This window comes from Triturus cristatus, chromosome 7 (assembly GCF_964204655.1).
Source record: "Triturus cristatus chromosome 7, aTriCri1.1, whole genome shotgun sequence".
Lineage (NCBI taxonomy): Eukaryota > Metazoa > Chordata > Amphibia > Caudata > Salamandridae > Triturus > Triturus cristatus.
The window spans coordinates 1,095,358,617-1,095,384,126 of NC_140590.1; the positions used below are offsets into that span (position 1 = coordinate 1,095,358,617).

Sequence of the window (25,510 nt, forward strand, 5' to 3'; positions counted from 1 at the left end):
TCTTCATGCTTGCATGTCCCTTGGGCTCGCATCTGTATTAAGCATATGACAATAGTTCCTGAGTTCGCAGATCCATCTAGCACAAAAACACACCCTCATAGCTAGTGTTCATCTTCACGATCTTCCTCGCCACCAGCAGACCTCTCTGTACGCCCATTCTTCAGAGCCTTAAGAAATTCCTCTACCTGCTGCGGGTTTGTAAAGAAGTGCTGCCGTTCTTGGTGGGTAATTCTCAATTTAGCCGGGTAGAGTAGTGCATAATCAATTTGTTGGGCCCTCAGTTTCTTTTTAACATCGAGAAATTTACGCCGCTGTTCTTGCACGATAGGCGTGAAGTCTGGGTAAACGGTAAAGTTGACCCCATCACACGAAAGTGTCTGAGCCGTGCGAGCCGCTCGCAACGCCGTGTCCCGGTCTCTATAGTTTAGTAGCCGTGCAATGATGGGTCTAGGAGGAGCTCCCGGTTTCGGCCATGGCCCAAGAGAGCGGTGTGCCCTCTCAACGATAAATTGCTTAGAAAAGGCGTCGGAACCAACGGCGGCCAGGAGGATCTTTTCCACGTAGTCTTCCATGCGCCCTGTATTGGTGGATTCTGGAATCCCTACCACGCGGATGTTATTGCGGCGGCTACGGGCTTCCAACTCCTCATTCTTTGCAGCTATAAGTCTCAAGACATTATCCATTCTGGAAAGCTGCGTGGTGTGGGTGGCTGTGGTATCGTCGTTATCGGATATCCTCCGCTCAGTTTCCGCAATCCTCTCTTCATGGATATCTATTTTCTGCGCGATGGCGTCCATTCTGGACGATAGCCGGTCCACTTTGTCCACAATTGTAGCAAAACCTTGCTTCATCTCTTGCATTAGGTGTTGTAGGTCTGTGGCCGGGGAGGAGGAACTCGCCTCGGGCGCGGGCGAGCTCTGGGCGCCTCCCGGGTCCTGCGCACCTCGCACCCCTTTCTTGGTCGCCGGGGGGTCAAACGTGAGCTTAGGCTGCCGGCTGTCCTGCTTGCCCATCGTGGGTGCTGAACCAGGTCTCAGTATGCCGGCTTCTGTTATCCTCAAGGGCACAGGCGGGCCCAGAAGTCCCGGACCGCACACAGCGCGACCTCAGTGGTGAGTACCAGGTCACTGGCGGGTCCGAACCAGCCTCCCCCGATCAGGGAGCAAAATGCAGGTAAGAGGCATCCACCACCACAGCCCCCAGAGGAAGAACCGGCCGCCGGGACCCCAATATCCAACGATGCCGTGCCAGGCAAATGGAGCGAAATGCCCCGCAGGTCGCAGGGTGCAGGGTCGCAGCGTCCGTAGCGTGTCGCCTCCCTCGAACCTCTAAACAGCAGGCCGGCACACGGGAGAGAGGCCAGCCAGGCACCGGCACATAAGAGATGAGCCCAGCACTCGTCGAGTCCCAGCAGATGGCCACGAGGCGGTGAGTCTCCGAGTCTCCCTCACCGGCCCAGGCACCTCACAGCCGCCCACCCCGGCGGGTGGGCGCAGTCTCGGACACCTTCTCGTCCTCCTCTGGCAGCAGGGGGAGGGGGGGGAGCGCCCCACCCACACGGGCTCTCAGCGCTGGCCTTCGCGTGAGCGGGTCGGCCAGACCAGGGCAGGGTACACCGCCGTCCACCCTGCCCGCTACCCGTCGAGCAGGTCGTATCTCGTCGTCATTGCTCCAGAGCCCCCACCGCACCGTTTTAGATATGCTTCTCCCTCGGATGGCGCCGTTCCGCACAGGGCCCCGGGTGCACAGATAATGCTCACGCAGCAACGTGACTCATAGCAGGGGGGTAGTGTCCGGCTGTGCCTCCCCCTCTCTCAGCGACCTCTCCGCCATCCGCACAGTCGTCAAGGTGCCGCCAACGCGGGTCCCCAGCACGGCCCACTTGCCTCGTGGTGAGCCTCGGACTTGCGTGGATCACACGCCGGGCGGCTCGCTCCGCCCCACGTCTGCTGAGCTCCCCTTCCGGCTACCGCCGCCGCTAACTCCGCCGCAGCTGGACGCACAGGGCTCCAACTTTCACCAAAGCAGCAGCAAAACACCTTCAACAGCCACGGGTAGTTTCGGTCGCGGGAGCAGCGGTTTAGACAGGATAAATTACGGATTTGAGTTCCAGGCTGCAGGAGCCTCACAGCAGTGCGGCCATTCTGCGTGCGCGCTCTCTAGCGCCCCCCGTCCCCTGAACAATACTTGCATCAATTCCATTTAATACTGCTGACTAAAGGTAATGTTATCTTGCAGGGGTTGACTAAATGGGGGATACACTTACTGAGGAAGCTACTCCCTACCAGCTAATTTTAGGTTGCCCAACAGCTGATTGTTCCCTCATGGGCATATTCACCTACTTTGCCTTCGGGCATTGAGCAGGGAGCACTACCCTCTGTTTCCTGAGGAAGTGATGAAGTAAAAATATTAGCCATGTTCTTAAAAGGACAGTCGGATAGACAACTGGTAACAAATCTATACTCCTCCATACAGGCCGAGGCCTCAACACTAAGGCCTAGTATCAATGTGCTTTGGGATGTCGACCTGGGATATATAATTATGGATAAAGAGTGGTCTTACTGTTGTAGCTAAATTGAGGACCTATCGGTATTTTTTCACCAGACAAACAATATTGTCCTCAACCTTTTTTCTCACAAATTACACCCCACGTCTGGTGTGTAAGATGTAACATGCTAGAAGTGGGCTTCCTGCTCCTGTTCTGAGCATGCCCACTGATCGCTAGGTACTGGGGCAAAGTAATTCATGTTTTAGGGGCTATACTAAGGGTACTCCATTCACTGTGTGATGGTTCACATCGATGGCACTACTGTTGGCAAAGAGGCGTGTGTCATTTGTGATTGATAGGAATCGCAAACCTACTGTGAGGACCTTGTTCTATGATATGATATACTACAAGGACCAACTGGAACTCTACTATTCCACTATTATCTCAGATGTGTGGTCTAAGAACATATTGGGCCCATTGAAAGCATACTTATTAACTCATTATATCAATGGCAACCTTTGAACATGACAACCCTTGACTCTTCAGGGATCGTGGAAACAGTTCAGTACTTTTTGCTCAGTCAATTGTGCTCACTTAGCGGTAAATTGCGATGGACGAAGGACCGCCACCGCCAGCCATGCGGTGGCGTTCCTTCCATACGCCCACCGTGAGTTTCCCCAGCCAAATTAGGATGGCGCGGGAAATCTCACAGCGACCTTGGCTGTCGCAAAGACCGTCCACCACGGAACCACCACAGGCAATCCTAGCAGTCACCGTCCGCCAAATTTCGATGATGGCTGGAGACAGCCTTTCCATGACAGTGGAACCGCCATGGAAAGGCTGGTGGGTATTGGGTTTGGTGGCCTGTTGCAGGCCCCCCTTGTTTTGGGGGAGGCAAGGGTCCACTTGGGGGGTACCCATGGCACCCACCTACATTTCACAGCACTAGGTGGTGAGTAGTGCTGAGATATGCACAACATTGCATTTTAGCATTGCGGCGGGTGCTGCTGTCAGCATCAACCGCCTTAATGTTAATATGCAGGATCTAACCGCCACGGTGGCAGTCGCATCCTGATCCAGTGTGCGGGACCCCCGCATGCATGGTAGATGGTCCCAGTTTACACCAGGATGGCGGACGGACTCCAGTCTGTCTGCCATCCTAATGAGCCCCTTAGTCTCAGAGTAAACGTTGGGGACATTTTTAATTAAGCATTTATTGAACCTGCACCATTCTAATATAAAACATATATGATGCAACAATCAGTAGAAAGAAGCAAACGTAAGACATTACAAGTACCAAAAAAGTGAAAAGCGGATACATTTCCCCCCTGGTGCTAAAGCCATGAATATATGCTGGCATTTATAAAAACAGTAATCTCTTTGTACTCCTGCGATGCAGACCCTACCATAGAGTACCTAGCATATGGATGGGTGGGAAGCCAAGTATCCCCTAGAAAAGAGCCAACCCAGAGAATGAAGGACCCCATCTTGGTCAGGAGTTGGACACCCCGCAAGGGATGTCAAACCACTGCGTGTTGAAGCTTCATCATGCAGGGACCTCCATGTTAGTGTCAGCGTAGGAGTGTCTCCTCTCTCTACCTAGTGAAGGTGCTGTTTATAGTAAAAATGTAGCCTTGGGGGTTCAACTACAATTGATATGTCACGAGAACGATTATGTAGATAAGCCTAAATGAAAAATTGTAAATGTGCAAAGTAGCCCTGTCACCCGAGGATGAAGATAATGATGACTTTTGTACAGAGTATGGTAATCCTTTTATGTCTGTCATGTACAGGGGATTTAAGATATGATGGTAAGAATCCTCTTGCATAATAAATTAGGATAGTTTCAAGGAAAGCAATTGATATTTATTCAGCACATAACTGGGTGATGGGTCATTGCTAGAACTGTTATGCAGAGCAAGTTAGGACAAATGTAGGTATAAGGTCACTTTGCTACTTAGGCCTAGGTTAGGAAACATATCAATCTGACCCAGACGGATGACCAGATAGTTAGGCACAGATCTCCTTGCCAGACACTCTAGGCACTGGGATATCAAGTTGGCCTATTTTGTACAGCTAGGCAGAAAGGTTTGATGCAAGGCAGTGTCGCTATAAGGTGAGAGCATGCCCAGCTCAAAACAGCCTGGATTTAGAGCAGGAGTTTCAGATTCCCATATTGCCAGCTTTTCTCTCTCCAGCTCTGGTCTTGAGCAGCACTCTCTCACCTCCGGTATTCAGTCAAAATATTGAGTTGGAAATGTCGATTTACACTAATACAGAGTTTTAAATATTGTGTCTCAGAAATATCGACAGCAAAAATATTGTGCTCAAGAAAATCAACTTTAAGGTAAGAAATATTAATTTAAAAAATCTATAGAAGTCATTGAAATTGTTTCCAAATATATAGTTGTTTAACATTTATTTTTTCATTAGTATATATTTTATATGAATGTGATGTATGTTTTGTAGAGGTATTGCTTATGTTTTTTAATATATGTGTTACATTTCTAGTAGTTATAAATTTTACCTTAATTACAATTTGTGTTTTTTAGTTCTGTAGTGGGTTGTGGTTTATAGGGGAATAGGGTGGGAAGTAATTTAAATATAATAAATTAATGAATATATTTACTGATTTTTTTAATTGAGAATTTATAATGTTAATTGTGTTTTTATTTTTTTCTGGTAAGTTTTAGGTGGGCGTTGTGGGGTTTATAGGGGTAAAGGGTGGGAAGTAATTTATTTTTAATTAATTAAAAATGAGTTGTTAATTAATATTAAATATTTAATTGACACATAATTATGGTAATTGTGTAATTAATTTTAGGTGTGGGTTGTGTGGTTTTTAGGGCTAAAAGGTAGAAAGTAATGTATTTTTAATTAATGATTAGTTGATATTTAATATAAATTAATTAATTGATAATTAGAGTAATTGTTTAATTATTTTTTTTGTGTGGGTTTGTGTTTATGGGGATGAAGGGAGGAGAGTAAATTAATTTTATTTATTTTATCATTAATTATTAAATACTATTAGTTATTTAATTGAAAAAAAAATTTAATTGTGTAATTGATTTATTTTCAGTTTAATTTTAGGTGTGGGTTGTGGGGATTATAGGTGCAAAAGGTGAGAAGGTAATTACAATTTATGTGTTTTAATTTGTTTTTAATTATTAAAATTTTTTAATTGATTGTTAATTATGCAAATACATTTTTTCGATGTGGGCTGTGGGTATTGTAGTGTTTTAGGGTTCGAAGTAAATAGACAAAATTTATGTAATAATTCATATTGTTCTTAATAAATAATTTCTAAATAGAAATATATTATTTGTTCAAAAACAATTTTTTTATTTTATTTAATATAATATTTGTAGGTATTTATGATACGTATTTAACATTATGTTATGCTTTTATTTTAATATTTTTTTTAATATTAAATAGAGTTTTATTTTTAACATATTTATATTTTTGCATTTACTTTTTATAAAATATATTTTTATTTTGTTGATATTTTGTTTGTTTTTAATTGTGAACTAACTGGAGTGAGAATAGTAACTTTTACCTCTCCGCTATCCAACACTTTCCCTGTTTATGCACTCATTGGAGTGGGGATAGTAGTCTTTACCCCTCTGCTATCCTACACTTTCCCTACTGTTGCACTCACTGAAGTGTGAATAATACATTTTATCCCTCTACTATCGAACACTTGCCCTACTGTTGCACTCACTGGAGTTAGAAAAGTAATTTTTACACCTTCACTATTCAACCCTTTCCCTACAGTTACACTTATTGGAGTGGAAATAGTAATTTTTACCCCTCCACAACTAAACACTTTCCCTACTAATTTACTGACTGGAGTGAGAATAGTAAATTGTATAATAATAATAATAATACAGAGTTTTATAGAGCGCGAACAGCTACCTCACAAGCAGGTGTCCCGGTGCTAAACGCAGGCAGAGAAACATATACCGAAATTCAAGTCAATTAGCGAGGTTGGGTGAAGAGCCAGGTTTTCAACATTGTTTTAAAACGAGATTCAGTGGGGGCCTGTTGGAGCTCAGGGGGGAGTGAGTTCCAAAGCATCGCTACATTGGCCGAAAACGTTCTACCACCCAGACGAGCCTTTTTTATTCGAGGGACTGCTAGCTGGATCCGGCAGTTGGAGCGAAGAGAGCGAGACTGCGTGTATCTTGGCAGCCGATCCCTCAAATATATTGGACACGAGCCAAACAAGGATCTGAAGGCTAGCGTAAGTGCCTTGAATTTGATCCTGTGGGCTACTGGTAACCAATGAAGTGATCGAAGATGCGGAGAGACAGAGTGCTTGAATGGAATATGCATTAACAGTCTCGCAGCCGCATTCTGGACCACTTGCAGACGTTGAGTTAAGTATTTGGGCAAGCCCAGGAGCAGGCCGTTCGCGTAATCCAATCTGGATGTGACTGTCGCATGGATTACCGTTTTCCTGCAGTTCACCGGAAGAAGTCGCAAGATTTTGCGAAGATTCCTAAGTTTACCCAAACAGCAACCCATCAGCTGTTTGAGACAAAGGACAGATTGTTGTCCCAACGCACTCCCAGATTTTTTGCCGAGGGACTGGGGGAAGGGGGGGGGGGGCCCATTGCCATCGGCCACCAGAGCTCAGAGGGGGGCGGGGTGCCTTTGCCAAAGAAAAGCACTTCAGTTTTATCGGCATTGAGCTTTAATTTATTAGTATTCATCCAGCGCGCCACATCATAAAGACAGCCTTTAAAACTTGAGAGGGCTGCCTCTGACACCTCTGCATATGGAAACACAAGCTGGGTGTCATCGGCATAGGATACTGCCTTGACCCCCCAGTTAGCAATAAGCGTAAAGAGTGGGGCCATATAGATATTGAATAATAGTGGACTGAGCGCCGAGCCCTGAGGTACACCACAGCATAACGGCTTGGGTGTAGAGGAAGCGGTCCCCAGGGCCACCTTCTGGGTTCTCTGGGACAAGTATGAGTGTAGCCAGTCCAGCGCTTGATCCTGTATGCCCACTTCTGACAATCGCATCATCAACCTTGCGTGGTCGACGGTGTCAAAAGCTGCCGACAGATCCAGGAGCACCAGCAAAGCTGAGTCTCCCGAATCCAACGACCATCTTATTGACTCTGCCACCTCGATCAGAGCTGTCTCGGTGGTAAAGCCGGGTCTAAAGCCTGACTGTGTCTCGTGCAGAATCTTGTTGTCCTCTATATATTTGCTAAGCTGCCGCTGGATAACTTTCTCCAGCATCTTGCCCGGGGCAGCCAGTAGGGAGATAGGGCGAAGGTTGCTGAGATCCTTAGGATATCCATTAGGCTTTTTCTTTAGTGGGAGGAGGGTAGCATGTTTCCATAAATCTAGGAAGACCCCCGAGAAAATGGACGTATTCCAAACGTGTTGTAGAAAAGGGGCCACAAAATCCGCCATTGTGCACCACAATTTTGGGGGTCAGGGGTCGTCCGGCGAGCCCGACTTGCAGCACCTTAATTCCTGCATGACCGCGGACAGAGTTACTGGTTGGAAGCAGGTTAACGGACCGCTTGTCAACACTTTGACAAACTGATCTGTTTTCTCCGTTGTTACCTCTGGGCTGAATGAGTCGTAAACACGCATAATCTTTTGGTCGAAGAAGTCCGAGATTTTATTACAGAGAGTGACCGAAGGCGGTATCTCCCTTTCAATACATCTGGGTTTAAAAAAGGACTGAACCACCTTGAAGACTTCCTTGCTGGAATGTTCTGCCTGTTCAATCGAAACTGCAAAAAACTGTTTTTTTGCCTTTCTAACCGCCTTCTGAAATTTATGGGAAGCCACCTTATATTGTGTTCTTTCCTGGGTCCCATAGTTTACCCTCCACAGCCTCTCTAACCGTTTACATTTTGCCTTCTCAATTCTAAGGTCCTGTGAGAATCATGGAGCAGAAGGCGAGTCACTCTTAGACACAGCGCGTTTAGCTGGAGCAATGGACGAAATCATATTCCCAATCCAGTGATGAAACCGCAGAGCGTCAGTGTTGGCATTCAGAGTTAACGTGGGTTTGTTCTGCGCCAGCACTGGGCCCATAGCGGTAGGGACTAGCTTCGTCCATTGTCTTCTCATAAAAACTCGCTTGCTTGGCATTGGTCTGTCAGCTGCCAGATTTATTAAAAAAGGCTTAAGCAGGTGGTCTGACCAGAGTAATGGCAGGGTCTCTTCCATCGTCACCTTTTCAATATTAGAGAGGATGAGATCGAGTGTGTGACCCGCTCTGTGTGTGGGGCCCTCATTGATTAAACTCAGATTAGCAGCATTCAGAGTGGCCCTTAGTATCTCTGCTTGGGCACAGTCCGTTCTGTCCATATGGATGTTAAAATCCCCCACTACAAGAAAGTAAGGAGGGAGCACTGCACTATCACGTCCAACAGGGCAATAAGATTAGAATCATTCCCACCAGGAGGGCGGTAGATAACTAGCCCTGCTAAGGAGGTCTGAGAGCCCACCTGAATGCAGAAATGTAATCCCTCCATACCCGCGATCAACATAGGGGCAGAGGATGTTAATGTGAACTGTTCTTTGAATATAGCAGCTACCCCTCCACCTCTTTTTCCACCCACTTGGTTAGCGAGACACATTGTGTAGCCCAGGGGTACTGCCAAAGCTATTGCAGTCACATTATCCTCACTAAGCCAAGTTTCAGTCAGAAATAAAACATCCCAGTCATGACCTTCCAATAGCAGCCAGATATCATTGGCATGCTTTGAAAGGGATCTGCAGTTCAACAGCCCCGCTCTTAGACTTCTATTACTGAGCGGTCTGGACTTACAGAGCCCCTTCTCCTCTCCATTATCCCACACACCAAAGGATTTCCCACACGTCCCGCAGATGTGAGCGAGGGGGAAAGATCTTGGGTCAAACCTGTGAGTGCAGCACACGGCGTCTGTATTAAGCCTCCACAGATCATCTCGAGACCACACGATCCTTTCCCTATCTGTACCACCACGAGCAGCATGCCTGGCCCCGGCCGCAGACTGGTCGCGGACGGGCGCAGACGGGCTTGCCTTTGGCGCGCCTTCGCCGCGCCGTGCCGCCAGCGCGTCCGCTGCGCGCGTCCGCTGCGCGCGTCCGCTGCGCGCGTCCGCTGCGCGTTAGCCAGGGCATCCGTTTTAAGCGTGTAGAAATGCAACAACTAGAGCGCTGACTGCCGTGCACCGGAAGTAGCAAACTCCCTCCACATCAATCGGGACGACACCCGCGGTGGAACGGGGAGGAGCAACCGGTCACGGCAAGTACTCAGGACCGAATTCAGGTAAATCTTAGTGCAAATGGCAATGTTTTAAAATACATAAATGTGCAAATGACGCGTTTTAAAAAACATATATGTGCAAATAACGCTGAGGGAGAATCACAATTTTAAAAATGCCGGTGGTAAGGTGTAGGTTATTTTAAAGTATGGGCTGCACACAACACATTAAAATGACTGACTGAAAGTACTGGCTCAATCAACACAGGTCATCTAACAGGACATTGCAGTATTGTCTCTCTGCGCACGTCCGCTGGGCGTTAGCCAGGGCATCCGTTTTAAGGGTGTAGAAATGCAACAACTAGAGCGCTGACTGCCGTGCACCGGAAGTAGCAAACTCCCTCCACATCAATCGGGACGACACCCGCGGTGGAACGGGGAGGAGCAACCGGTCACGGCAAGTACTCAGGACCGAATTCAGGTAAATCTTTGTGCAAATGGCAATGTTTTAAAATACATAAATGTGCAAATGACGCGTTTTAAAAAACATATATGTGCAAATAACGCTGAGGGAGAATCACAATTTTAAAAATGCCGGTGGTAAGGTGTAGGTTATTTTAAAGTATGGGCTGCACACAACACATTAAAATGACTGACTAAAAGTACTGGCTCAATCAACACAGGTCATCTAACAGGACATTGCAGTATTGTCTCTCTGCGTGCGTCCCTCCACTATCTAACACTTTCCCTACTGTTGCACACACTGGAGTGGGAAATTTAAGTTTAAAGATTTTTAAATCATTTCATGTTTATATATGTATATATATATATTCAATGAAAAAACCAAAGGTTTCACACATGTTATAGTTAGCTGGACATTTCACTCGTAAAAAACCATTGAAATTCCCCCGTTATATTTAGTTCAGCTAACTATAACTCGCGCGCCCGCAATGCACTACTGATGACGTCACATATTACATCACTCATGACATGGTCACTGACATCACTCATGACATCACTGATGACATCTCAAATGACATAACTGATGACATCACTGATGACATCATCCAGTGATTGTGTGTTTTTCTGAAAATTAAATATTTTTTATATTTATGTATATCTCAAGGTCAATGGAAGAATAAATGGGTATATAAGTGTCTAAATGGATGCTTTTTTTAAAAAAAAAAATTTGTGTAACTGACTGATTAAGTGTATCATAGTGAATACATGGCTTACTGAGTAATCTTTAAATATTTAAATATCTGTATCAGTTTCTTACTTTGTGTATAAGTGGCTGCATGGGTTGGTGAGTAGCTACATGAGTGTCTATATAGGTTATTAGTTGGTTTTTTATCAGTATGAGTGTCTGAGTTTCTGTATGGTTCGGTGGGGGGTATTACTTAGTGCATAGGTGCATGAATGAGTGACTCACTGTTTGTATGTGTTGAATACAGCATGTGTGCAGGACTGTATGGTTGGATGAGTGTGTGCATGGGTGTGTTAGTGAGTGAATGACTGTCTCTATAGTGTCTTTATGAGTAACTACATATGTTTTAAACTAGTATATGTGACTATTGGTGTATATAAGTGAGTATATGTGAGAGTGAGAGTTTGGAAGAGTTCCTGTATGAATAAGTATGTGTTTCTATAAGTGATTGTTTAAAAGACTAAGTATGTGTAAGTTTCTGTAGAAGTAAGTGTGGTGGTGTGTGTATAACTGTATATGCAAGTAAATGGATGTTTGATTCTTTATTAGCATGAGTGACTATGTGTGTGAGTAACTCTATGGATGAGTGGCGTTGTGTAACAGGATGTATAGGTGTGTGAGTACATATGATGAGTGAGTACATGTATGAGTGACTGTAGAGGACTGTTGGTGAATGACTGTATGTGTATGTGGTTCTTAGAATTACTGAATAGGTTGTTGTAACTAATATTGATTTGTTCATTATTTTGAACATTTTAGTTTCTATTTTTGAATGTGTGTTTCAATGGTTATATTAGGGGAAGAGGAGGTCTGCCACTCTATCACAAGGATGATGTCATCAGTGATGTCATCAGTGATGTCATTTGAGATGTCATCAGTGATGTCATGAGTGATGTCAGTGACCATGTCATGAGTGATGTAATATGTGACGTCATCAGTAGTGCATTGCGGGCGCGCGAGTTATAGTTAGCTGAACTAACTATAACGGGGGAATTTCAATGTTTTTTTACGAGTGAAATGTCCAGCTAACTATAACATGTGTGAAACCTTTGGTTTTTTCATTGAATTTCTAAGGTTTTTTAAATGCTAATTCCTAACTATAACGTGTGTGAAACCCATGGTTTTTTCAGTGAATTTGCAAGGTTTTTTAAATGCTAATTCCTAACTATAACGTGAGTGAAACCCATGGTTTTTTCAGTGAATTTGCAAGGTTTTTAAAATGCTATTTTTTTTTTTTCTTTTTTTTTTACATATTTTTATTTTAATTTTCTATCCTTTTTTAAAGACTATGGTTAAATTTTAAAAATTCTACAATATGTTTTTTTTTACCATTTTTATAAAATAAACAGGTAAGATTTATTAGTATAACTTTTTTTTTGTTTTTCCATTTTTTTTTATTTTTTATTTTTTTTTAAACGTACGCGTACGGTAAGCGCACGTGTTGCTTTAATTACGTTAGATTTCTACGCTGTTTGCGTTTATTTACGCAATTTGCGTATACGCACGTCACGCGCGCACAGCGCGTAGCGCGTACGCTGCACGTGCACGTTATGCGGAAGTAAAGGGGCGTGCCTGTTGTGCGCATGCGCACGTGCGCGTGTCTTTTTTACGCGCATGCGTACTTTTGCCGTAAGCGCACCGTAAGCGCTCCGTAAGCGTACGGTAGGTCATGTGATCAAGAAACAAGACTTTTGATTGGTTTTTACAAATTTCAGTTCTAGAACTCTCCTACACCACACCCATTCCCCTCATTTCTGCTTGTGATCCCTTAGGAGAAGGAGCTGGGTTGTCTTTGTGATACGATGGCAGAACAGCAGAGCCCTTCTGAGAGTGAGGCTAGCAGCACTACCTTGAGGCAGAGAACGAGGAAACAAAAGACCTGTTTCATATGGGAGTATTTTATTTTTCCAGAGGGCAAGAAAAAGGTAAATGCACCCTTAGTGACTTGTAAGCTGTGTAAGCGTGTACTTTCAAGAGGGAATCCCAACAAGAAGTATTCCTTCGGGAATCACACCATGTTGAGACACCTTAAGGATGTACACAGAATAACACATGCTCGACATACTGAAGGTAACCCTTCAGTAAGTCAACCAAGCACATCCACAGCAGCTCAGCCTGGACCATCATCTGCAGGGCCGAGTCCATCTTCGGCAGGTCAGGTGAGCCCTTCATCTGTGGGGGGAGCATCTCCTTTTTCTCGTCCTCTGGAAATTAACCCTCGGTTTCTGAGGGTTGAAATACGGTGCGCCACTTGTCATGATCTAATTTGTTATAGGGAGACCAGTATTTCCCTAGTGAACAATAAAATAGATCAGCACATTTGTCGTACCGTCTAATATTCCCATTCTTTCTTTCCTCTGTCCCTGCATGAACACAACGGCTCTTTTAAGAGCCAACCTTACCTTTCAACTTTTTTTTATATATTTTGTAAAACTTTTTTTTGATTTTTTTTTACCGTACGCGTACGGTACGCGTAATAATTTTTTTTTTTTTTAAAAAAACACTAAAAATCAATTATCACATTACAAGGTCCTTGAGAGACTACAATGAAAAACTGAAAATGTGATTGTGGAGAAGTGGAAAAAATGGACCATGAAATTTTTAACTTACCATACCCACTCAAAAAAATATTATTTTTTTTAATTTTTTTTTTAATTGCTTTACAAATGGTTCTAGTTTTCGAAAATTTTCTATCTCAATCTGAAAAAAAAGAAAAAAGTATTAATATTTAATAAAACATTTTATAATACAGTACACATATTTACATATTTTTCAAAAAAAATATTTGCCTTTTTTTTGCTGTTTTCAGAATATATTGCATTTCACTATAAATTGTGAAAGCAATTTCATTCATCATTTAACAGCGGGCAAAAAAAAAAATTAACAATCTCAAAGATTGTTTTAAAAAGCCCACAATCTCTTTTTGCATAAACATAACTTTATAGAAATGCATAATATTCTTAAAAAATATCATCTAATATCAATACTTATTTCTTTAAAATACCGTCTGATATTTTTGTTTCAGAAGTATAATCAAAAAAATATATCTCAAATAACTCCCCAATACATCTGGTTCCATTTCCTTTAGGCCAAATAGTAATTTTAAAATTCTTTTCTGATTAAATTTCCAATGGTAATCCAATAAAAATCTAAAGTTTAAATTGTACAGATCTCACCGATTCTCTGTAACATTTTGGTTTCCGAAAGATTTATTAATGATTAAATAAGTCCACAATAGAATTGTTTACCTTTCCGCATGGCCAAATAGTAATTTTAAAAATCTTTTTTGAATAAATTTCCAATGGCAATCCAATAACATTCCAAAATTTAAATTGTGCAGATGTTACCGATTTTTTCTAAAGTTTTGGATATCCAAAGTTTCATTAAAAAATTGAAAAATTCCACATTACAATTGGTTACCTTTCCATTAGGCCAAATGATAATTTGTAAAATCTTTTTATTTGTAAATTCCAATGGTAATCCAATAAAATGGTAAAAATGTTTTGTCCAGATGTTGCCAAATCTCTCTAAAATTTAGGTTTCAGGAAGATTAGATAGGAATTTGCTAAATCAAAAGGCAAACGTTGCTTAAAAAACAATTGGGAATCATTACACAGTGTCCAGCCTTTTTCACATTTAAGATACACTGTGTAATGACCAGAAGTTACAGTAGGTCCATCATGGAAAATTATTGCAACTGTTACAAAAGTTTTTCCTGAAATTGATAATTGCTGTCCTGTAAACTTCTTTATTAAAGTATCTAATTTTGAACCATCAGCTTTACAGCGTTGCATCATTAAAATTACATACTGTCCGTATTCCTTTAAAATTAACGTTGAAAACATGTCAGATTGACACTCACTGCATTCCATGCTATGATTAACATCTTTAACTAATTTAGCAAAAGTGACTGTTTTACTTTCTGGCAATGTTAAATAAATAAGCCTTTCAGAATCAACATTAGAGCCACATATATTATAACAGTTTTCACAACTATGTTCCCATTTATAAGAGAGACCAAATAAATTTTCAATGGGAACCCCTTCTTCTTCCAGTACCTGAAGAAAAAACATCAAGAATTCCTGTGCGTCTTGCTGTACATTTTGAGAAAACTGTGTTCGTCCTGAACATACATCTAAAAGTTTTCTAATTTCAGTAGCACTTTCTATTTGAGTTTTATCATTACTCAGCTTTTGAAAAAGGAGACTCAACTCAGAACAGAATCTTTTTCCCTGATTTACTATTATCTGCTCTTGCACACTTTCCAGATAAAATGCAACATTCAGCACTACATTTGCGTAGCAGTTGACACCAGAGCTATTTTCAAAATGACATCCTACAACCTGTTCTTCATTTTCCTTTTTCTTTTTGCTTGCAATTACATCACTCCTCTTTTTTTTCCTCCTCTCTACATCTTCATTACAGATATTCTCATTTCTCCTTTTACGAGAAACTACACGTTTCTCCAACACAGGATACTGACGTAAATGAGGAGCATAGCTTCTTCTTAATCTATTATACTCCTTTACACAATTTGCATCAGCACTAACTTTTGAGTCATCAAAGTCTATCATGAATAATCCTGATAATGTTTTCACTCGTGACAAAGCAACATATGCCAAACCTTCTTTGAACACAGTTGAACCAATGTTCACAAATGCACAATCTACAGTCAATACTTGAGACTTGTGAATAGTTACAGCATATGCTAGAGAAAATGGAAACTGCTTCCTACGTACATATAAGTCTTTCACAAGCATGAAACGAACTGAACAACGACAAATGTCTTTTACTTCTTCTATCTGATCAAATTTTATTTTTAAACATTCAATTCCATCTTTTTTCTGATAATTAATAAAACCCACAACTCTTCCCATAGCTCCATTAACTAAACCTTTTTCAACATCCAAATTTCTCCTTAAAAATACTCTACAGTTCATGCAAACATATAGATTTTTTTCTAATCCAGCTGTTTTGGAAATGTTCTTCTCTAGTGAATCCAATTTATTTTTCAGTGTGCCTGTTAATGTGACAGTAATTCTTCCATCCTCAATTTTGTCCACTGCTTCCAATTTCCTGATATCTTCCATTTCCAATTTCAAAAGCTCCTCATTGAATATTGAGCATTCACGTAGAGTTGGCATTAAGCAAATGACACTTTTCTTTTCTGCAATGTTCTTGTATATGTTCTCTGCAACTATTTCTTCCTTTGGAAATAAATTATGTAGCAGTCGACTCTGTAATGCTTTCGTGCCAGCTTCAGTGAGTAGTCCAATTCTGATATCTTTCAGAATACTTCCATATTCTTCATCGTTTGCTTGCCTCATATTAGTAGTAAGTTCCTTGTACTCAAAGAAGGACCAAATATTTGTATTACCGATGCTTCCCAATGACTTCTTCGTGTCTTCATGTGTCACAGTATTAAACACTGGTTGTCCTTTAACTGGAGTAAGTTGCAAAAGATCTCCAAAAACTATGACGTGTTTTCCTCCAAATAACACGTCATAGTCTGTCTTCTGAATTTGCTGCATTCTTAAATGCACAAAGGCAAGCATTAAGTTTGATACCATGCTCACCTCATCAATAATGAGAACTTGCATCTTCTTCAATACTCTTGAAACTTCCAAGCATGCTTCTCCAGTTAGCTTGTTGTATTGTATTTTGTTCTCATGCTCCACTGGTAACATTAGCAAACGATGTAAAGTGATTCCTTTTATGTTATATGCTGCTAACCCAGTTGGAGCAGTAACCACACAAGACAAAGTAGAATCCGTTTTTTGCAGTAGGTAGCTTCTGATGACTTTTATAAGGAAACTTTTTCCAGTTCCAGCTTGTCCGCTTACATACATCCTGATTGGATGAAATGATGTGCATGAGCATTCTTTTTTTTCATGTAGAAATCCGTGATCAATTTTGTTTCTGATCTCTTCATAAATTTGTTGCTGCTCTTTGTTCAGTTGTCTTTCCAAATTTTGTAAGTCTATAAATTCTTCTTGAGCTTGATTCATAGCCGTTTCCACTTCATTCATGGCTATTGATGCTTCATTTTCAACGATTGGTTGTCCTAGGGGATCTTGAGTGAGTGTTCCTGAACTTTGGCTGTCCTGAGAACTGTCTCTAGCTATTTCTGCTGCAATTGTAGTTTCCTGTTCAATTTCTTCATTTAACATTTGCAGATAAGCTGAGAATGTACTGCATTGTATGCTGTCTTTGCAAGCATTAAAAGAATCTTCATAGCTTTGAAATTCTCCCAGTAGTTCATCCTCTGTACGCCATGGTTTAAACAGCTGTAAAAGAGCCAAGTAGTAAAATTCCTTTTTGTCAGTAGTGTCGCAACTCAGCTTCCTGTGATTTATCAAACTTCCTTTTGTTTGCTTCACCAAACATCCTTCCTCACCAATGACTTTATATTTTCCATTGTTGATGTCTTCTGTGGCTTTCCGTGAATAAATGTAGTTCTGCAGCACTTCATAGAGACACATGTTCTCCAGATGATGACTTCTCTTGGGATAATATATGTCCAACATGTTTGATTTCAAAATATCTGTACTTTCTGGGTCATTCTCGGCCAAATATTCAATTTCTCCAACAGATTTCAGTACCCGATTTCTCATTGCTGCAAGGCCTAAACTTGCCCAAATTATTCTTCTTGATTTCGAGTAGAGACTTGCAGAAGATAACGTATCTGAACATTCGTAGGATCCAATTTCTCGATGCGATAACATCTTCAAACTGAAACTGTACAGCTTCTTACTGACAGTTTTCTCATGAGAAATCTCTTCCCACATTTCCTTCAATTCTGTTTTTTCTGATTTCGTAATGTAAGACGTTACATATCGAGCAACAGCAATGGAATTGTCAGCTACATACTGTATATCCATGTTAGCATTCCACATGGATAACATGACTGGGTTGTAGTCATTTATATTTTTTGATTCTTCTTTTCTTTTAAGGTTGTAGGTATTCTTAGGTGATTTTCTTGTGATAGTATGTCTCACAGATGACATAAAACTGTTTACTCTTCCATTTGAAAGAACAGGTCTAGGAAATCCAAATTGACATTTAGTGTAGTATTTATCTTTGCTCTTGTATTTCCGTCGACAGTATTTTCCACACCGATGACATTGGAAACGTAAAACTTGCTCCTTTAACTTTTTCTCTTCTGTGTTTTTTGGTATAGCACATGTTGCATATTCTTCAATGTAAGATAACACTGCTTCATCAGCATCTGTTCCAAACTTTGGGGCTTCTTTGATCCACAACAGCATATGAATATGAGGAGCACCTCTTCCCTGGTACTCTTTTCTCCAAAAGAAATCCACTACTTCTCCTAGAGGTGGATTTTTTTTATTGCAGATGAACGACATCATAGCCTCAAATCTATGATTGAAATATCTGCAAACATTAACCGGATCCAATGAGCACAGTTCTCCTCCTGTCTTGTATTCGATGTTTTTAATGTTTGAATTTGCCTCTCGTAGAAAATCCAGTAAATCATCCCAAGCGTACTCAGCACAGCTTAGGGTAACGAACCATGTTGGTGTTCCTAAATTCCGTAACATGCATTTTAATTCACCATGGCGTCTGTACCAATATTCATTTGTCCCACGCTGACAAGCCATCAGATTGATCAGTTGTGTTTCCAAATGATCATCTCGGTGCTGCACTTTCTCCATAAAATCCTTAGCAGACACACTTTGTAAATGTACTCCACTTTTTAAAATGTGATTTACTGCATAAGACAGTGCAGACAAGTCGCTTTCAAATAAAAGATGGAACAAATAAGGAATACTTTGTCGAAATCTGGGATCTTCAGCATATAGTCTTGTAGTCCGATACTCAGAAGCTGGAATCTGTTCCGGACGTTCAGCGTATCGTCCTCCTTTTCCTTTAGGAAACAGCTGGGGAAAACATCGAGCTTCCAAGCTCTCCTCCCATACACTCACGGGAGTTCCTTTTGCTTTCTTCATCTGAAACAGATCAATATTGTCTCCCATAACTTCTTTTGAATGAAGAGGATGTATGCTAAAATGTTCATAAATTTCTTCTTCCTTTGACTTGTCCACTTTTTCAATTTGTCCAGTTGGTGTTTCTGTGTCTTCTTGTAAATCTTCTTCTTCTTCTTCTTCTTCTATATAAATTGATTCATACCATTTGTTATTCCTTTTCAAATACAAATTTGCTCTTTGTACTTTCCGTACATCTACCAGCTCCTGCCAAATCTTCTTATTCTTTGTAGGTACACCATTAACCAGAATAATTAATGGTTCAGTTTCCAAAGTATCCGCATCAATAGTTTACATATTTTTTTTCAAATTCAAGGGCAAATACACCACTCTACCTTTTAAACCTCTCAGTAAATCTGAAGGAGGTAATTTACCAGTTTTGGGCTCCATACGTACTATGGTCTGGAACAGATGAACACATTGAATGAGTATAGACTCATATGTATTTAATTCAGAAAGTTCAGCAGGAATAGCATCCAATTCTAAATTATTATGTACAGCTCTGGTCGGCATTCTATTTTCCTCTAACTTGTTGTAACAGTATTTACAAATACGCTGATCTTCACCCAATTGAAAACAATTTTCAAGAAATATATATGTGGCAAAATCCTTCCACTTATAATTATCTTCATTTTCACTCTTTCTGTAGAGATCAACATTCCTAGTTTGTTTTCTATAATAAGTTCTGCGGCAACAAATACAAGTAATATTTGGTCTTTCATTAGAGATTATTGCAAAATTTGTTATGTGATCATTAAATGTCTTACTTACAGAGGGTTCTACATTCTCTTCCACTTCTTCCTCATTTACTGTGTCCTTTTCTGCACTGTTTTGTTCAGGACCAAAGTAACAAAACTGAATTTCATCAACAACCTTCTCTACATCTGATACCGATCCACGGAACAGAGCCCTATTCAATTCATCTAACTTTATTGCTGGACTTTTAGCAAAATACAACCGTCTCACAAACTTTCTCATTTCAGTATGATGAACAGCCAGCATCCTAAAATGATGGAAACCACTATTACACACTTTTCTAGATAGACAAGCCAGAGAATGACCCTGCAAACCAGTATTCTCTCTCACTCTGCATGGATCTAGACTTTGAAGCACCTTAATCTTCTGTTTTACACTTTTTTTACTATATTCTCTTAGAAACTCACGAAATTTATCAATAGATTCCTGACGCACAGTGCAAATACTACTACAATTCCAAGTGTACACTGGGGCTTTAGGACGTCTCCCCATAGCCTCATCCGCCATCACTTGTACCTCATCTCTTGGAACCATTATCTCCTTCTCCATTATGCAACCATTTTTCACTTCGTAAGCACGACCTCTGGTGTCAACTGCATGCAGCAAACTATTACTTTGAAAATAGCTCTCTTCATTAAAAAAAGGTTCACTACTTGAACTATGCATCCATTTTCCTAAAAACACTTTACAAAAGTTTGTTCTGTTCACTACTCTTTTCCTTTTGCTTTGTGATTTCAGTACATTAAACATTTTATCTAATGTACGCATCCTATTCAAAATTAAAATGAATAGTTTCCTTTTTAATTCTAATGCCTTTGCTGCAATGGCTTCAATTTCTTTTTTTCTCTTATAAAACTTAGCCTTTTGCTTATATTTCTTCACATCCTTTATCAAATTGGACATAATTCTTCTCTGAAACATTTTTCTACGTATCTCTTTAAACGCTGTTTTTCTGTTTAAGTTAATCTTTTTAGTTGCAGAAGGTATATTTGCATTAACTAAATTCTCAATTTTTTCCTGTCCTTTTTTATTGAAAACATTATTTCCAGTACAGACATTTTGTACATTTTTCCTTTTTTTGAATATGTTCTTTAAAAAATTTTTTGTCTGCTTACCAGAAGATTTTTTCTTTTTCCCAACATGAGCATCTCCCACTAACTTAGGTCCTCCAGTTGTCTTCAAATATAGGTTTTTTTTGTGGTCTTTCTTTACTCTGGATTTTGTAGGCATCTTAAATTTTGTTCACTGCTCTTCAGCAATACCTGAAAAAAACTAAAAAAAAATTCCTTTCTTTTATTTAAATATATTACTACATTTTTTATGTTCTTTAGAAATCTTAAAATACTATAAACCCCTTTCGTATACTTGGAAATCACAATAACACCTTCACCAATTAAATATCTAAAAACAATTCCTGTGTGCACACAGAGTCATGCTTTCACATTAGTCACAAAATGAAATTTCTTTGCCATTTTGAAAGCACACTTACTACTCTTTTTTTTGGCAAGTGATAATCACTTTTACAGACTGACACATTATGAATCCACTTTTCAGATTCTTAAAAAAGCACATGTCCAAACTGCTTTTTCAGACCACCACCATGTGTAACCTGGGTGACTGCCTACACTCCAGCAAGGGCAAGCAGCCTTAGTGATGCTGTATGTATTTGCATTACTGACTGAAACCTCATACCCCACTCGCTTGTGAATACTATGCATGATTCCACAGGGTAAGCAGCTGGGTGTGTGCTAAGAGTCTGCTTCTGCACCAAAAAATGGCTCCCCCTTTCCATCTAATGCAACTGTGAAATCACCAGAGCAATACGCAATAAATCTCTGCCTGTAATTCCTATTTGCACACAGAGTCATGTTTTCACATTAGTCACAAAACGAAATTTCTTTGCCATTTTGAAAGCACACTTACTACTCTTTTTTTTGGCAAGTGATAATCACTTTTACAGACTGACACATTATGAATCCACTTTTCAGATTCTTAAAAAAGCACATGTCCAAACTGCTTTTTCAGACCACCACCATGTGTAACCTGGGTGACTGCCTACACTCCAGCAAGGGCAAGCAGCCTTAGTGATGCTGTATGTATTTGCATTACTGACTGAAACCTCAAACCCCACTCGCTTGTGAATACTCTGCATGATTCCACAGGGTAAGCAGCTGGGTGTGTGCTAAGAGTCTGCTTCTGCACCAAAAAATGGCTCCCGCTTTGCATCTAATGCAACTGTGAAATCACCAGAGTAATACGCAATAAATCTCTGCCTGTAATTCCTATTTGCACACAGAGTCATGTTTTCACATTAGTCACAAAACGAAATTTCTTTGCCAATTTGAAAGCACACTTACTACTCTTTTTTTTGGCAAGTGATAAACACTTTTACAGACTGACACATTATGAATCCACTTTTCAGATTCTTAAAAAAGCACATGTCCAAACTGCTTTTTCAGACCACCACCATGTGTAACCTGGGTGACTGCCTACACTCCAGCAAGGGCAACCAGCCTTAGTGATGCTGTATGTATTTGCATTACTGACTGAAACCTCAAACCCCACTCGCTTGTGAATACTGTGCATGATTCCACAGGGTAAGCAGCTGGGTGTGTGCTAAGAGTCTGCTTCTGCACTAAAAAATGGCTCCCCCTTTCCATCTAATGCAACTGTGAAATCACCAGAGCAATACGCAATAAATCTCTGCCTGTAATTCCTATTTGCACACAGAGTCATGTTTTCACATTTGTCACAAAACGAAATTTCTTTGCCAATTTGAAAGCACACTTACTACTCTTTTTTTGGCAAGTGATAAACACTTTTACAGACTGACACATTATGAATCCACTTTTCAGATTCTTAAAAAAGCACATGTCCAAACTGCTTTTTCAGACCACCACCATGTGTAACCTGGGTGACTGCCTACACTCCAGCAAGGGCAACCAGCCTTAGTGATGCTGAATGTATTTGCATTACTGAGTCCAACCTCAAACCCTTAAAGTATTCTTTATTTTTACCAGTACACCTTAATTTATGGTGAAAACATAGCCCATATTATTTTACATGGTCCTCACATTTAAATTTCTCCCAAAACAGAAAATAATAAACACAACTTCAACAAAAGGAATTCCATTTCTATTATTCATTTCTTAATTTACCATATACATCCCCTCTCAAACTCTAAACTCACCTTTAAAATTAGTTAGCTGTGAAAGAAATGTGGCACTCAAACAGCAGATTATCAGAGCCAGGATCTCTGTTCTTTACACCTCTCTCCTCTCAGCAGAACCAGATAATGGCAAACTTTCCCTCTCTTTTTCCACACATATACATGTTAATTTCAAATCTCAGTGCTTCCCCCTTTTTTTCAAATGTAATCACACATTTCTATTGGTTGAAAACCAACCCTTTTCCAAAAGTACCCTTCCCCCAACTTGACTTCTGCCTAGTACCCTTCCCCCAACTTGACTTCTGCCTGCTACCATAGCAACATCTCATGGAACACTGCTGTGTGGAGTTAGGTCAGAAGTTCACCAAACAATGTTTCAATTCCACAGAGCAAGAGTGCTTGACTTTTCAAACCTAACAGCAAATCCATAGTACTGTTCTTTGGTAACACATTTTTCTGTACCAATACAAAACATGCTTCTATTAATTTACACATACAGCCTAGTTTTTATTCTAGAATGGTATGAAACAGCCAATCAGTTCTTTTGTTTATGAAAAAAATATGTATGCCTCCATTTCCAAACTGTCTTTCATTTCTTTTTACCATTCTACTGAATTACACCTCCTGAGTGCATCCAGTTCTCCTTTGAAGATGTTCACAGTGTGGATTGTAGGGCACAGCTATGTCTTCTGGAGTGAAAAGTATGCAGAGAAAACAGATATGGTGAGAGACCTTGCTTTGCCAAATGTAGACATTAAATGGATTGGTCAGAGAGGGTTAAAGTGGCACCAATTGATGCCATTGGTGAAATCCTTCATGCAAATCCAACACCCTGACCTCATAATAGTGCACTGTGGTGGCAATGACCTAGGCACTTTGACTGGGGTAGGTCTGGAAATGCTTATGAAGGACACCTTTGCACAATTGTTTTCACTTTTCCCTAAAACTGCCTTTGTGTTCTCTAACATATGCCAAAGGCAAAAATGGAACTGGTCCAATCATTTCTGTCCGCAGATTGACAAAGCAAGAAAGCACGTCAACAAATCTGTTTCTGCTTTCCTCCGTGACTATGGTATGGGTTCCATTTACCACAACAACTTGCGTTATGACATGCAAGACATTTATAGAGGAGATGGTGTGCACTTCAATGATGAAGGGAACAGAGTCTTCCTCTTGAACCTTAGACTCTGCATCGGTACTTACTAGTAGGTACCACTAAAAAATCACTTCATAAACACAACGGCTCTTTTTAGAGCCCCCTAATATCTAAACTCTTAAATCTGCATTTCATTTCTTTTATTTATTTATTTTTTTACCGTACGCGTACGTTGATGCTTACCGTACGCGTACCCCGCGATTTTTTTTAAAATCAATAAATGTTTTCTTTGTACTTTTCTGTCCTTCTTTGACCCCCTTACAAATGTTAGGGGGTCTGTAACTCCCCTCCTTGCCCCCTTTTCAAGATATCACTCTTTTTTTTCTGAGTGAAACACACGAAATGGCGGCCGCCGCTTCCTGGTTTTGAATTCGAATGTTTACTAGGATCTAAGAGCCAATCAGAATCGCGCTTGCGCACGCCACCGTACGCGTACGGTAAGCGTACCGTAAGCGCACCGTAAGCTGGCTCAGATATATATATTGATTTAAAGGCTATTTTCTCATATTCTACTGAACAGATTTACACCAAACCTACAAAAGGCACTTCCTTGACCTGGGGACTACCTCTCTGCCAAATTTCATTAAATTCTATTCAGCCGTTCAGGCTGTAGCCCTGTCTAAAGGTCCTATGGAAAAATGCATGGGAAAAACGTGTTTTGGGACCCCCCTTTTATCTCAGCCCCCGCTTGATTAATCCCCCCGAGACTTTTAGGGTAGGAGCGGAGCGTAGCGCCCCACCTATTTTGAAACATTTGCGAGAATTCGTCGACCGGCGCCAAAGTTATTCAAAATAGAATGTTGCGGATTTCCTATGGAAACGTGGTCCTAACTATAACTACCTACTGGCGACCGCCAGTAGGTAATATATATATATATATATATATATATATATATAAATTCACTGAAAAAACCATAGGTTTCACACATGTTATAGTTAGCGGAAATTTTACTGATAAAAAACCAGTGAAATTCCCCCGTTATAGTTAGTGCAGGCAACTATAACTCACGCGACCGCAATCCTCTGCTGATGCTAATACTGTATTTAGACACTTATATGCCCATGTCTTCTTCCATACATTTTTAGCTATACATATATTACAAATATTTTTTTTTCATAAAGACACATATGTCATCAGCAGAAGATTGCGGTCGCGTGAGTTATAGTTGCCTGCACTAACTATAACGGGGGAATTTCACTGGTTTTTTATCAGTAAAATTTCCGCTAACTATAACATGTGTGAAACCTATGGTTTTTTCAGTGAATTTGCAAGGTTTTTTAAATGCTAATTCCTAACTATAACGTGTGTGAAACCTATGGTTTTTTCAGTGAATATGTACGGTTTTTTAAATGCTAAGTTACTTTACGCCATTCGAGGCGTGCGCGCCCACTTAACGCAGTTCGTTCCGTGCACGGTTTTTATCAACTTTAATAAGCCCTGTACATTTGGTGGCCTTCGGCCACCAAAAGCACAGGGGGTGGGGTCAATGTGGATAGTGTTTTT

The 25,510-nt window shown here is 40.6% G+C and overlaps 1 pseudogene; it reads left to right on the plus strand.

The window, feature by feature from the left end:
• The first annotated feature begins 786 nt into the window (after window positions 1-786).
• LOC146811150 (homeobox protein Hox-D13 pseudogene) overlaps window positions 787-25,510 on the plus strand; it is a 30,432-nt pseudogene continuing 5,708 nt past the window's right edge.